We start from the raw sequence: 14,947 nt of genomic DNA, 5'->3' as shown, positions 1-14,947 counted from the left end.
TTGATTTGCTATATATACGTATTTTAATGATTATGGTTCATATTACATATGTATGTATATGCATGTATATATTATGTTTAAGAATTTTTTTTTGTTTTTATGTTTAATATAGACCCCTGACGCAGGTGCTGGGCGCCAAAACACGGACCGTGTCGGGTCCATTTAAGTATTGTTTCATCAACGTATACCATTAAAGACTTGATCCCTTTTCTTTGGAGGCCCTTGGTGCTTTTTGTTGTGTTTGCAGTCTTTTTATTACACATTCAAAAAATCAGAACATTACAACGTAAATCAGAAAATCAACAGTATCACAGGAAGAAGAAACCCCTCTTCCCTCCCTCCCCACCTCCCTCCCACTCTACCCTCTAACAATATACACAACTTAATCATGAGTTCAAAATTACAGTGATCAGGAGTCTATCTATTCAACAAATGACTCCTGGCTGCGGAAGTCAGTGTTCCAAAACAGGTTCCAGCACTGATAAAATTTTTCACCTTTAGCAGAGGCAAAGTCTTTAATTCCCATTCTTTCTAAGCGCAGCAAAACAATCATGTATGAATGCCAATGCTGAATTGTGGGATAATTACTGGATAACTATTCTGCCAATATAGTCTGTTTAGCTACTATGGTAGCTTTAGACATAAAAGTTGCCATTCCACAAGAAGTTGGAGTACCCAAAATCGGATGTCCAAACAAAAGTGCTGGGTCATAATGCCATCCTACATTCCTAATTTTAGAAACTTGGGCTAATATATCCTCCCAAAAACAGATGATCCCACAACAGGACCAAAACATATGTCCCAACATTACTTCGTCAGATCCACATTTGGGACAAGACCCCCATGGAGACATCCCCGTATGAAGTTCCCAATGTGCTGCAAAGGGGGGGAAAGTCTACGAATAGCAATGATATACGCTTTTAGTTGAGGCACAGTCGGTATAACTTGCAAGTCCCTCTTCCACTGCGTCAGCAGACGAGAGTAATCTAATTCAGTTATAGTGTCTCTGATATGCCGATGGTAAAAGGAGAGTGGTAATTGTTGTTGCGCCTCCAAAGAGAAGGCTGTAGAGAGATCCTCCTACATTTCCCCAGCCAGGTCTTCACATGGCAAAGTGTTGACATAATGTTTCAACTGAACATAGTGAAAGGCATCTACTGGTGAAATAGAATATTCAGACTGAAGGTCAAGAAAGGATATAATGCGTCCCTCAGCAGTCACCATTTGTAGTAAATACACCACGCCTTGTCTCCGCCACCTCTGGAAAGCAGAATATATTTGACCTGGTGCGAATGCTGGATTAGTTCAGATTGATAAGTAAGGTGTCACCGCAGGAGAAAAGTGATGTAGGCGACGGATCCACCTTCAGATTGTTTTAGCCAAGGTCACAATGCATGAGACTTTTTAACACCCTTGGGATCGTGCCTCCGGGGGTATGCAGAAGGTTACTAAAATGAATGTTTGGAGTCATTTGGAGTTCCAAGCCGGTATTAGAGTAGTCTTGTGTCAATCGAAACCAGTCATTCGCATGTCGTATGCCACTGGCATACGACATGTGAATGAGCCGGTTGATATTGTGTATCTGGATTTTCAAAAGGCGTTTGACAAGGTACCTCATGAAAGGCTACAGAGGAAATTGGAGGGTCATGGGATAGGAGGAAAAGTCCTATTGTGGATTAAAAACTGGTTGAAGGATAGGAAACAGAGAGTGGAGTTAAATGGGCAGTATTCACAATGGAGAAGGGTAGTTAGTGGGGTTCCTCAGGGGTCTGTGCTAGGACCACTGCTTTTTAATGATTTAGAGATGGGAGTAACTAGTGAGGTAATTAAATTTGTTGATGACACAAAGTTATTCAAAGTTGTTAACTCGCAACAGGATTGTGAAAAATTACAGAAGGACCTTACGAGACTGGGAGACTGGGCGGCTAGATGGCAGATGACGTTTAATGTGAGCAAGTGCAAGGTGATGCATGTGGGGAAAAAAGAACCCCATGCAAGGTTCCACGTTAGGAGTTACGGACCAAGAAAGGGATCTGGGTGTCGTCATCGATAATACACTGAAACCTTCTGCTCAGTGTGCTGCTGCAGCTCGGAAAGCGAATAGAATGTTGGGTGTTATTAGGAAAGGTATGGAAAACAGGTGTGAGGATGTTATAATGCCGTTGTATCGCTCCATGGTGCGACCGAACCTTGAGTATTGTGTTCAATTCTGGTCGCCGCATCTCAAGAAAGATATAGTGGAACTGGAAAAGCTGCAGCGAAGGGCGACTAAAATGATAGCGGGGATGGGACGACTTCCCTATGAAGAAAGACTAAGGAGGCTAGGGCTTTTCAGCTTGGAGAAGAGACAGCTGAGGGGAGACATGATAGAGGTATATAAAATAATGAGTGGAGTGGAACAGGTGGATGTGAAGCGTCTTTTCACGCTTTGCAAAAATACTAGGACTAGGGGGCATGTGATGAAACTACGGTGTAGTAAATTTAAAACAAATCGGAGAAAAATTCTATGAAAATGATGACAATATTGTTTTTTTTTTAATTAGCTTGTTGATGGAAGATTAGTTTCTTTAAATAGCAGAACAGATCATGAATACCAGTTTGTTGCTATAGAATTTTGTTGATTTATATATGCTTTATGCAATTGAATGCTGATAGGAGTCTATCAGGCTTATTTTTGAAAGAGAAGGGCGCCCATCTTTCGACACAAATCGGGAGATGGGCGCCTTTCTCCCAGGGTCACCCAAATCTGCATAATCGACAGCTGATTTTGGGCGTCCTCAACTGCTTCCCATCGTGGGGACAGCCAAAATTCACGGGGGAATGTCGGAAGCATAGTGAAGGCGGGACTGGGGTGTGCCTAACACATGGGCACTGATAATGGAAAAAAGAAGGGCAACCCTGACGAGCACTTGGGCGACTTTACTTGGTCCATTTTTCTTACGACCAAGCCTCAAAAGTGCCCAAACTGACCAGATGACCACCGGAGGGAATCGGGGTTGACCTCCCCTTACTCCTCCAGTGGTCGTCAACCCCCTCCCACCCTAAAAAAATAACTTTGTAAATATTTTTTGCCAGCCTCTATGCCAGCCTCAAATGTCATACCCAGCTCCATGAGAGCAGTATGCAGGTCCCTGGAGCAGTTTTAGTGGGTGCAGTGCACTTCAGACAGGCGGACCCAGGCCCATCCCCCCCTACCTGTTATACTTGTGGTAGTAAATGTGAGCCCTTCAAAACCCACCAGAAACCCACTGTACCCACATGTAGGTGCCCCCTTCACCCCTTAGGGTATGGTTGTGGTGTACAGTTGCGGGGATTGGGTTTGGGGGGGGTTGGGGGGCTCAGCACCCAAGGTAAGGGAGCTATGCACCTGGGAGCAATTTCTGAAGTCCACTGCAGTGCCCCCTAGGGTGCCCGGTTGGTGGCCTGGCATGTGAGGGGAACCAGTACACTACAAATGCTGGCTCCTCCCATGACCAAATGGCTTGAATTTGGTCGTTTGTGAGATAGGCGTCCTCGGTTTCCATTATCGCCGAAAATTGGGGACGACCATCTCTAAGGTCGACCTAAATTTCGCGATTTGAGCATCCCTGACCGTGTTATCAAAATGAAAGATGGACGGGTTTCCCTGCCCCTTTGCCGGGACGTCCTCTCAGGAAAACTTGGGCACCTCTTTCGATTATGCCCCAACACATCAGTGGAGATTTAAGTTGTATTTTATTATATTTTTTGTGATGTTTTATTTTTGTTAAGGGGGCTATTTTGTCAAGGGTGGTTTTATGGGAGGGGCCATTTTTAATCTTTAAGAGGGCTATTTTGTAAGGGAATGGGACTTAATATACCGCTTTTCTGAGGTTTTTCCAACTACATTCAAAGCGGTTTACATTATATACAGGTACTTATTTGTACCTGGGACAATGGAGGGTTAAGTGACTTGCCCAGAGTCACAAGGAGCTGCAGTGGGAATTGAGCCCAGTTCCCCAGGATCAAAGTCCGCTGCACTAACCACTAGGCTACTCCTCCACTAAGGTTGTGAAATGTCAAGGGTTATTTTGTTACAATGCTGTTTTGTCAGGGCTATTATGACTGGGTGCCCCCTGGAAGCCCATAAAAGACAAAATTTGAAATAAGTAATCCCATCTTACCCTTAGGCTTTTTCTGTGTCTAAACTTAGAATCAAGGATGGTATTTTAATGTCTTCACAGTGAGCAAGCATTTAACATTGTGTACAGAGTGATGATGTCATATAAACCCCACTTGCTCTGGTCTTATTAATCTGGATAAAAAGGTGGGGACAGGCGCTCTGCTAAGATCTTAGATAACAGCTTAATATCCACATTCAATAGCGATATAGTAACATAGTAGATGACGGCAGAAAAAGACCTGCACGGTCCATCCAGTCTGCCCAACAAGATAAACTCACATGTGCTACTTTTTGTGTATACCTTACCTTGATTTGTACCTGTCCTTTTCCGGGCACAGACCGTATAGGTCTGCCCAGCACTATCCCCGCCTCCCAACCACCAGCCCCGCCTCCCACCACCGGTCTGGCACAGACCGTATAAGTCTGCCCAGTGCTATCCCCGCCTCCAAACCACCAGTCCCGCCTCCCACCACCGGCTCTGGCACAGACCGTATAAGTCTGCCCAGCACCATCTCCGTCTCCCGCCACCGGCCTTGCCACCCAATCTCGTCTAAGCTCCTTAGGATCCATTCCTTCTGAGCAGGATTCCTTTATGTTTATCCCACGCATGTTTGAATTCCGTTACCGTTTTCGTTTCCACCACCTCCCCTGGGAGGGCATTCCAAGCATCCACTACTCTCTCCGTGAAAAAATACTTCCTGACATTTTTCTTGAGTCTGCCTCCCTTCAATCTCATTTTATGTCCTCTCGTTCTACTGCCTTCGCATCTCCGGAAAAGGTTCGTTTGCAGATTAATACTTTTCAAATATTTGAACATCTGTATCATATCACCCCTTTTTCTCCTTTCCTCCAGGGTATACATGTTCAGGTCCGCAAGTCTCTCCTCATACATCTTGTAACGCAAATCCCATACCATTCTCGCAGCTTTTCTTTGCTTTGCTTCAATTCTTTTTACATCCTTAACAAGATACGGCCTCCAGAACTGAACACAATACTCCAGGTGGGGCCTCACCAACGACTTATACAGGGGCATCAACACCCCCTTTCTTCTGCTGGTCACACCTCTCTCTATACAGCCTAACAACCTTCTAGCTAGGGCCACCACCTTGTCACGCTGTTTCGACACCTTCAAATCCTCAGATACTATCACCCCAAGATCCCTCTCCCCATCCGTACCTATCAGACTCTCCCTGCCTAACACATACGTCTCCAGTGGATTTCTACTCCCTAAGTGCATCACTTTGCATTTCTTCGCATTGAATTTTAATTGCCAAACCTTAGACCATTCTTCTAGCTTCCGTAGGTCCTTTTTCATGTTTTCCACTCCCTCTAGGGTGTCCACTCTGTTACAGATCTTAGTATCATCCGCAAATAGGCAAACTTTACCTTCTAACTCTTCGGCAATGTCACTCACAAATATATTGAACAGAATCGGCCCCAGCACCGATCCGTGAGGCACTCCACTACTCACCTTTTGCTCCTCTGAGCGAATTCCATTCACCACCACCCTCTGGCGTCTGTCCGTCAACCAGTTCCTAATCCAGTTCACCACTTCGGGTCCTATCTTCAGCCCATCCAGTTTATTTAAGAGCCTCCTGTGGGGAACCGTGTCAAAAGCTTTGCTGAAATCTAAGTAGATTACGTCCATAGCTCGTCCCTGATTCAATTCTCCTGTCACCCAATCAAAGAATTCAATGAGATTCGTTTGGCACGATTTCCCTTTGGTAAAACCATGTTGTCTTGGATCTTGCAATTTATTGGCTTCCAGGAAATTCACTATCCTTTCCTTCAGCATCGCTTCCATTACTTTTCCAATAACCGAAGTGAGGCTTACCAGTCTGTAGTTTCCAGCTTCTTCCCTATCACCACTTTTGTGAAGAGGGACCACATCCGCCGTTCTCCAATCCCTTGGAACCTTTCCCGTCTGCAAGGATATATTAAACAAATCTTTAAGAGGACCCGCCAGAACCTCTCTGAGCTCCATCAATATCCTAGGGTGGATCCCATCTGGTCCCATGGCTTTGTCCACCTTTAGCTTTTCAAGTTGTTCATACACACTCTCTTCCGTGAACGGTGCTCTATCCACTTCAATCTCATTAGTACTTTTTCCAGTCCATCGCGGTCCTTCTCCAGGATTTTCTTCTGTGAAAACAGAACAGAAGTATCTATTTAGCAAATTTGCTTTTTCTTCATCATTATCCACATAGCGGTTCGCAGTATCTTTTAGTCTCACAATTCCCTTTTTAGTCATTCTCCTTTCACTAATATACCTGAAGAAAATTTTGCCACCCCTCCTTACATTTCTAGCCATTTGTTCTTCCGTTTGCGCTTTCGCCAGATGTATCTCTCTCTTGGCTTCTTTCAGTTTCATCCGGTATTCCTCCTCGTGTTCCTTTTCTTGAGTTTTTTTGTGTCTGGAACGCCAACTCTTTAGCCTTTATTTTCTCAACCACTTGCTTGGAGAACCATATCGGTTTCCTTTTTCTCTTGCTTTTATTTACTTTCCTTACATAAAGGTTCGTGGCCCTATTTATAGCTTTTTTCAGCCTGGACCATTGTCCTTCCACTTCTTGTATTTCCTCCCATCCCATCAGCTCCTTCCTCAGGTATTCCCCCATTTTACTAAAGTCAGCACGCTTGAAATCCAGGACTTTGAGTTTTGAGTGGCCGCTCTCCACTTTAGCTGTTTGATGGTCACTGCTGCCCAGGTGGGCACCCACTCGGATATTTGACACGCTATCCCCATTTGTAAGTACCAGATCTAGCGTTGCTCCCTCCCTCGTGGGTTTTGTCACCATTTGTCTGAGCAAAGCACTTTGAAAAGCATCCACGATCTCTCTACTTCTTTCCGATTCCGCAGACGGAACCTTCCAATCTACATCCGGCAGATTGAAATCCCCCAACAACAGCACCTCTCTTTTCTTCCCCAACTTTTGAATATCAGCAATCAGATCTTTATCTAGTTACTCCAATTGTGTCGGGGGTCTGTAGACAACACCCACGTGGACAGAGGTTCTATCCTTTCTTTTTAAGGTGATCCATATCACTTCTTCCTTTCCCCAGTTCCCTGTCATTTCAGTCGCTGTGATATCATTTCTCACATATAGAGCTACTCCTCCACCTTTACGCCCCTCTCTATCCTTCCTAAAAAGATTATAGTCTGATATGTTTGCATCCCATTCATAGGAACCATTGAGCCATGTCTCCGTGATTGCAACTGTGTCCAAGTCTGCCTCCAACATCAGGCCTATAAGACTCTATGTTCTCACTCGGTCTGCCCGGTTTAGGCAATAATGTTATCAATGCTGTATTCGCATATGAAGGAAAGTGTCCCGTATGTATCACCTCTTCATAATACTCCAGTAATGCCCCCAATGCCCTTGGAGGCAAGATTTTATAATATTCTCCTGCAAATCCATCGGGCCCAGGGGCAGAATGCAGCTTCCATGCCCTAACTACTATCTGCAATTCAGACAATTGAAGCGGCGCATTAAGTGATTCTAACTGTGCCAAAGTCAACTTAGGTAAACCTATTTCTGTCAAATAATCTACCAGACATTGCTCAGTGGGTGGGGCATCTGCAGCATACAGGGATGAAAAATAAGTAGTAAACCCTTGTGCTGTTTTGGCTTAGTCATTTGTTATTCTCCCTGAAGAGTCTTGTATTGCGGCTATTGCACATGGCCCTCCCAAGTTTTAATCACGTGTAAGTAATCGGCCAGGGTGGTTTCCAAATCTCTGTAATTTATACTATTATTATTTTGTTGCATTTGTATCCCACATTTTCCCACCTTTTTGCAGGCTCAATGTGGCTTACATGGTACCGTAATCGGCGTTAACCGATTTCGATATGAACAAATACAAGTGGCGATTAATATCAAGGTGATATTATGTAGCGTGAGATACATGTATGGTAAAGAATGAGTCTCCTTTTTATGCAATAAAGTATTAAGTGCTACCTGAGTAGCTTGCAAATTCTCCAAAGTTTTCCGGGTAGGTTGCCGAATGTGAGCCCGTTTAACTTTCCTTAATTTATCTTCTAACTGCAATATGCCTGCTGCCAGCCGTTTTTTACGGGCATGCACATATGCAATCACATCCCCCTTGAGAACCGCCTTGGACGCAGACCAATACAAAGTTGGCTGGTCTTCATGTAGTGCGTTATTAAGAGCATAATTAGACCATTTTTCTTGTATATTATTTCCGAAAATAAGGGTCTTCATACAAATATGAAGGATATCTCCAGCCTGGACTATTACATTTATCAGCTGCAGTTTCAAGATCTATGCACACTGGTGAGTGATCAGAAAATTCTTCCGGGCCTATTACCACAGAGAAAATAGTACTGAATAGTGAGCGTTCTACTAGGATGTAGTCTAAACCTGGCCGAGTTCCATGTACCCTGGAACGATGTTATAGTCACGCTTTCTGGGTGAAGTGCACAGCCACACATCTATAAATGAAGAGAGTGGGAAAAGGTAGAAAAAAATGCCTGCCCTCTGTCCTTTGTAATGAGGGGAAACCGGATTAGAGCAATCTATTAACGGATCAGAAACTAAGTTAAAGTACCCTAATACCGTTAAGTGTGTTGTAGCATGCTGCATTCATTGCCTAATCAAGGATTGAAAAAAGAGGGGATCATAGTGATTAGGACCATATAAAATTAGCAAAAGGAGCTCCGTACCTTGCAACCAGAGATATATCAATAAATAATTCCCTCGTCCTCCCCTTGCCAACAAGGGACGCTTTATAGAGAAGCCCCTTCCGAAACAGGAGCACTACTCCGCCTCTCCTGCCTGGAGAAGAGGCGGATTGCACCTCCCCCACACATGTCGTTGAAGTTTAGCATGCTCAGCATCAGTGAGGCGTGTCTCTTGTAGGCAGTCTATATCAATCCTATGGCAATTCAGAACTGTCTTAATTTTGGAACGTTTCACTGGCGAAGTTATTCCCCCTACATTCCATGTAGCTATACGGTAGGCATCTAAAAGTGGGCATCTAAAGCAGTAAGCCCGCATTGGGCTTACCGCTGCTTAGTAAAAGACCCCCTTAGACTTACTAGGTTCCGTAGGCTACTACGGAACTTTGTAAGTCTAAGTGTTTTGAAAATATACCTCTTTGTTACTATGTAAGTGTATCAATGGCACAGTGAAAAGATAAGTGGAAGAAACATGTATCTCAATAGAAAAATGCTGAGAAAAGCCCAAAGCGTTTAAATGCGCTACAAATATCCCAATGCACTGTATACCTAAATCAAACATGTAAAATTAAATAACCAAATGAATCATAGGAAAATAGAGCCAGAGATGCAAACTGATTATTTAGATACAAATGCAAGTGAAATAAAAAGCAAATAATACAAAAATGTACATGATGCATGTTAGAAATCTAACCCCCCTATTTATAAAGCCGCATGGCAATGCAGACACACCCCATTTAAGTCACTATAGTTTGATACACTTTTGATTCTTTTAAAAAATTATGTTTATTTATATATTTATTTCAATTATCATGAGTTTTTATTCGTTCACTTATATGCATTTTTCTGTGATTTATCTTTATGGGGACTCCCGATGAAGGCACTTTAGGCCAAAACACAAACGTGTTGGATCCATCTCCAAGCAGCTGTTTTCATTGTTCTGTTTGTGTTATATCTACAAGCAAGCATCACTGTATATGCCTAACAAAGGACTTGGCTATTTATCTTATGCTTAATAAAGAACTTGGTTATTTATTCTTTTTCAACGCATTGGTCATTCCCACCCTTTCCTTGTGTGGCATCTCTGTGTCTCAGTTTAAAAAGCAGTTGAAAACCTGATTGTTTTGTAAAGCATTTGTTTGAGGGGAAGGTTTTCAGGTATTTTTGTGGCATTGACTGTTTGTATGATTTTTGGGGTTTTTTTTTTGAGTGTTATGTTGTATCCTGCCTAGATGGCTGGATAGGTGGGTTATAAATGCATTAAATAAATAACTAAATAAATCTTCGATTTTGTGGGACTACTTATTTTCCTTTCCTTAGTTTGGACTTCAGTAATTTTTTTTAATGACATTCTAATGATAACAGTAGCACATGACTAGAAATAAAACAAATTGAAAAAAGTCTTTTTTTGATGGCTGCACTACAAATGGGCTTACCCCCAGATTCTGTAGATGGCGCCTTGTGTGCACTAACTGGCTGCATGGCCAAATTGTATGCACGACTTAATAACAAGTCAATCAGCGCTGATTGGTACTTAACCAATTAGCAGCACTAAAGGGCTTTAATTAGAATTTATACACACAACTTTCTTGGCATATTCTATAACGCAGTGGGTGTAAATTCTAGTGCGCACAGTCGAGAAGAGGGCGTGGAATGGACAGGTTGTGGGGGTTTCAGAAACCTATGTGCACTATTATAGAATACACCCGATCTGCGCCTAACCTAGGCTCAGGAATTTAGCACTGGTTTTAGATGGCCTAAATGGGTGTGCCTAAATTTTAGTTGAAAGAATGTCACGTGAGAGTATTCTATAAACTATTAGTAAAAAAAGGGCCCGTTTCTGACACAAATGAAACGGCGCTAGCAAGGTTTTCCTCGAGTGTGTATGTTTGAGAGAGTGTGTGTGAGAGTGACTGTGTGAAAGAGAGAGAGAGAGTGAATGTGCGAGTGTGTGTGTGTGACAGAGAGTGAGTGAGACTGGGTGCGAGTGTGTCTGTGAGAGAGTGTGTGTGTGAGAATGAGAGTGTGTGTCATGGGCTCCCCCCTCCCTTCCTCCCAGTTCCAGGGTCCCCCCTCCCTCCCTCCAAGTTCCAGGGTCGTCCGTCCCCTCCCTCCCTCTGAGTTCCAGGATCGTCCCCTCCCTCCGAGTGCCAGGTTTGTCCCCTCCCTCCCTCTGAGTTCCAGGGTCGTCCCCCACCTCCCTCTCTCCCTCACGCCGTTCCAGAGTCATCCCCTCCCTCTGAGTTTCAGGGTCCCCCCTTCCCTTTCTCCAAGTTTCAGGGTCCCCCTCCCTCCCAGTTCCAGGGTCATCATCCCTCCCTTCCTCCCTCCCTCCCTTCCAGTTCCAGCACCCCTTCCTCCGAAGTTTAGAAGTCATCTTCACTTACCAAGTCGGGGTTACGGCGGCCGTCAGCAGCGGTAAAAGGCGTGCAGGCTTGGCTCTTCTCTCTCTCAGCTCTGGTCACGCCCTCTTTTCATGTTTCCCAATCCCCCCCCCCAAGCCCACTCCCCACACCTGTACAACACTACCATAGCCCTTATGGGTGAAGGGGGCACCTACATGTGGGTACAGTGGTTTCGGGTGGGTTTTGAAGTGTAACAGGTAGGGGGTGGGGGGGGGGGGGGGGCCTGGGCCTGCCTGCCTGAAGTGCACTGCACCCACTAAAAACTGTTCCAGGGACCTGCATATTGCTGTAATGGAGCTGGGTATGACATTTGAGGCTGGCATAGAGGCTGGAAAAAAAATTTTTCAATGCTTTTTTTGGGGTGGGAGGGGTTGGTGAACACTGGAGGATTAAGGGGAGGTCATTTCCGATTCCCTCCGGTGGTCATCTGGTCAGTTTGGGCACCTTTTCGAGGCTTGGTCGTGAAAAAATTGGACCAAGTAAAGTCGGCCAAATGCTCGTCAGGGATGCCCTTCTTTTTCCCATTATTGGCTGAGGATGCCCATCTCTTAAGCACACTCCCGTCCCACCTTCGGTACGGTGCCAACACGTCCCCATGAATTTTGGTCATCCCCGCGACGGAAAGCAGTTGAGGACGCTCAAAATCGGCTTTCAATTATGCCAATTTGGGCGACCCTGAGAGAAGGACGCCTATCTCCTGATTTGTGTCGAAAGATGGGCGTCCTTCTCGTTCGATTATGCCCCTGTTAGGGTTTCTTCCCACCTGAAATTTCCTTGTAAATATATTATACACTATCATTCTAATAAGTTTATATTTTGGGAACTCTCACATTTGACGGCATTCTTGGCATCTAAGAGGTTATCTGTATCAGATCCTTGATGTACTGCTAATGAAGGAAATACTTTTAAAACAAATAGAAGGAAATATGTTTTTTCACTCAACGAATAGTTAACTCTGGAACTCGTTGCCAGAGGATGTGGTACCAGTGGTTAGCATATCTGGGTTTAAAAATGGTATGGACTAATTCCTGGAGAAAAGTCCATAGTGTGTTATTGAGATGAACATGGTGAAGCTACTGCTTGCACTGGGATTGGTAGCATTGCTACTGTTTGAGTTTTTGCTAGATACTTGTGACCTGGATCGGCCGCTGTTGGAAATAGGATACTGGGCTAAATGGACATTGGTCTAAAAATATTCTATAAAAGCCATAAGCTAAGCTTCATTCAAGACAAGTTTAGGGGACTCCTTCTGCAAAGGCGTTTCTTATTCTCCTCGGTCACTACATTCTAATTCATGGCAAGAAAGAACAGCGTCTACGGTGAATCTGTAGGGCACAAAATTATGCTTTTAGCTGGTGATTCAGAGTTGTAACTATTAACACCTATTGCTTATATGATGGGGTCTTGGAATCCAATGCCAATAATTCTTATTCTTTATGTAGTCATAGACAAAATGCATTCACAAGAGCTCCTTTTAATATAGACACAAGGGTCTGATGATTTTTACATGGCCCTGTGGTGAGCATGCTGAGAGGAAGCCATACAATAGTGGTAAAAGATAGTTTTCTAGCCATGGAACCCAAAACAACCCCAAAATTACATTTTTAAAAAGCATTTTTTTCAAATGCTGCTTCAGTGCATGAAAAGCAAATTTTCAACAATAAGGACCCAATGCAATTCACTGCTGGCTATTAGAGTAGCTTTGTATATTTAAGTGTACATATAAATATCCTTATGTACACTTACCCTGTAATTGTACAGTTGTATAGCAGGTCTAGCCCACTGTTTATAATTTTCAAATAAAGACAATACATTTTGGTGTATCTGAAAGATGTCTCCCAAACCAGCCAGAGCTCTGATGGCTCATTGTAATATACTTTTTAAGATGATGTGACTTGGTTGTTGATGGTGGCTTCGTTTTGAGTTGTTTACAACATAGCATTCTCTGAAAATTGATTTGTTCTAGCCAACATTTTATTTTTTACATTATTCCAGTTTTAAATCATGTTTACACAATGAAACCAAGGAGTGTGTGTATTCTCTTATGTTGTGAAGGAAATGGTACCCCTTGCATAGTCTGATATTTCCAGAAGCAAGTTTAATAAATGGACATGCTTAACCACAAAATTGTAGATCTGCTGCATTGCATTGTATTGGCTCTTGTGGGGGAGGGGGTACAGCCACCTTAGTTTAGATTGGCTACAGTGCTTAAAATGATGGAACAAGTTGCTTGAACCAGTTACACACCCTGTATATATTATATTTTCTTTCATATATAACCGTGGCCAGGAAATTTGGTGAGAAATTCATATAGTATGTTTTTAGACACTTAAACTAGAGGGCGGGGTGACAAAAGGAAGCAAGGGAATTCAGGAAGTCATCCCCAGCAAAAGCATGACAGCAGCAGGAAAGATAAAGTTAATTAAAAAGCAAAACAAAATATCTAAACAACTCACTTATTAGCAACAAATGAGCACAAATGCTCAGTCTAAGAAGATTCAGGATTTGCAAGCACACTTGGATATTGTTGCTATCACAGAGACATGACTCAATGATTCCCATGAATAGGACACAATCATGCTGGTCTATAATTTTTTTGGAGGGATAGAGAGGGCCGAAGAGGTGGAGGAGTGATGCTGTATGTGAAAAATAATATTAAAGTGGCTGACATACAGAGAACCAGGGAAAAAAAGGAAGTGGTACTGATTGTCCTTTAAAGAGAAGATGAAACCTGTATCTACACAGGTGTCATCTACAGTCCTCTGGTACAAATGGAGAAGCTAGACTGTGAGGGAATCTATAGGATGCTACCTCTACCCCTTAATGACTCTCTCTCACTCAATCTTAAAACTGAATGCTGCCCGTGGGGGGGGGGGGGGGGGGGGTGGGGGGGGGGGGGGGGGGGGGGGGGGCGGGTAGTGATATGGGAGGGGCAGAGCCAGGAGGATGTGATCCAGGAAGTATAAAAGCTAAGGGCACAGCTAGATTAAGGAAGCCCAGAGAGAAGTAGTGATGCCTGACTGCATATGCCTCCACCACAAGTGTGTGAACTGCAACTGTGACAGTCAGGTAGGCCAAGTTTAACTTGGAACCTTTCAGAATTGTATCTTCAACCTGGCTGGACGCAGGCTGGCCTGTGTTAAGTACTAAGGATTGTACTGGTAACTCTGGGGAACCAGACCAGAGTCAAACAGAGTGTGCTGCCTTGCTGAGAGATAGGAGTGCACACTCTGGTGCTGGAGGAGCAGGACATGGGAGGACATTCGTACAGCTAAGAACTAGTTTTGTGTTTACTTGGCTTAAATCCCGTACCCTTGCCGACTTCACCCATTTCAAATTCATGCTGAACTCCTTCCAGTCTGCCCTTTCACTTGCCAAACAGGATTACTTCACCCACTTGACTAATTCCCTCGGTTCTAACCCTCGACTTCTTTTCGCCACACTGAACTCTCTTCTCAAAGTACCTCCATCTCCTATTCCCCCTTCTCTTTTTCCACAGACTCTAGCTGATTACTTCCATGATAAAATTCGTAAGATTAACCTTGAATTCCATATCATCAAGCTGATCAATCCATAGACTGGTGGGTTGTGTCCATCTACCAGCAGGTGGAGATAGAGAGCAAACTTTTGCCTCCCTATATGTGGTCATGTGCTGCCGGAAACTCCTCAGTATGTTCTCTATCTCAGCAGGTGGTGGTCACA

Source organism: Microcaecilia unicolor, chromosome 2, assembly GCF_901765095.1.
Source record: "Microcaecilia unicolor chromosome 2, aMicUni1.1, whole genome shotgun sequence".
Classification (NCBI taxonomy): Eukaryota; Metazoa; Chordata; class Amphibia; order Gymnophiona; family Siphonopidae; genus Microcaecilia; species Microcaecilia unicolor.
Note: the sequence above shows the minus strand (reverse complement) of the source record.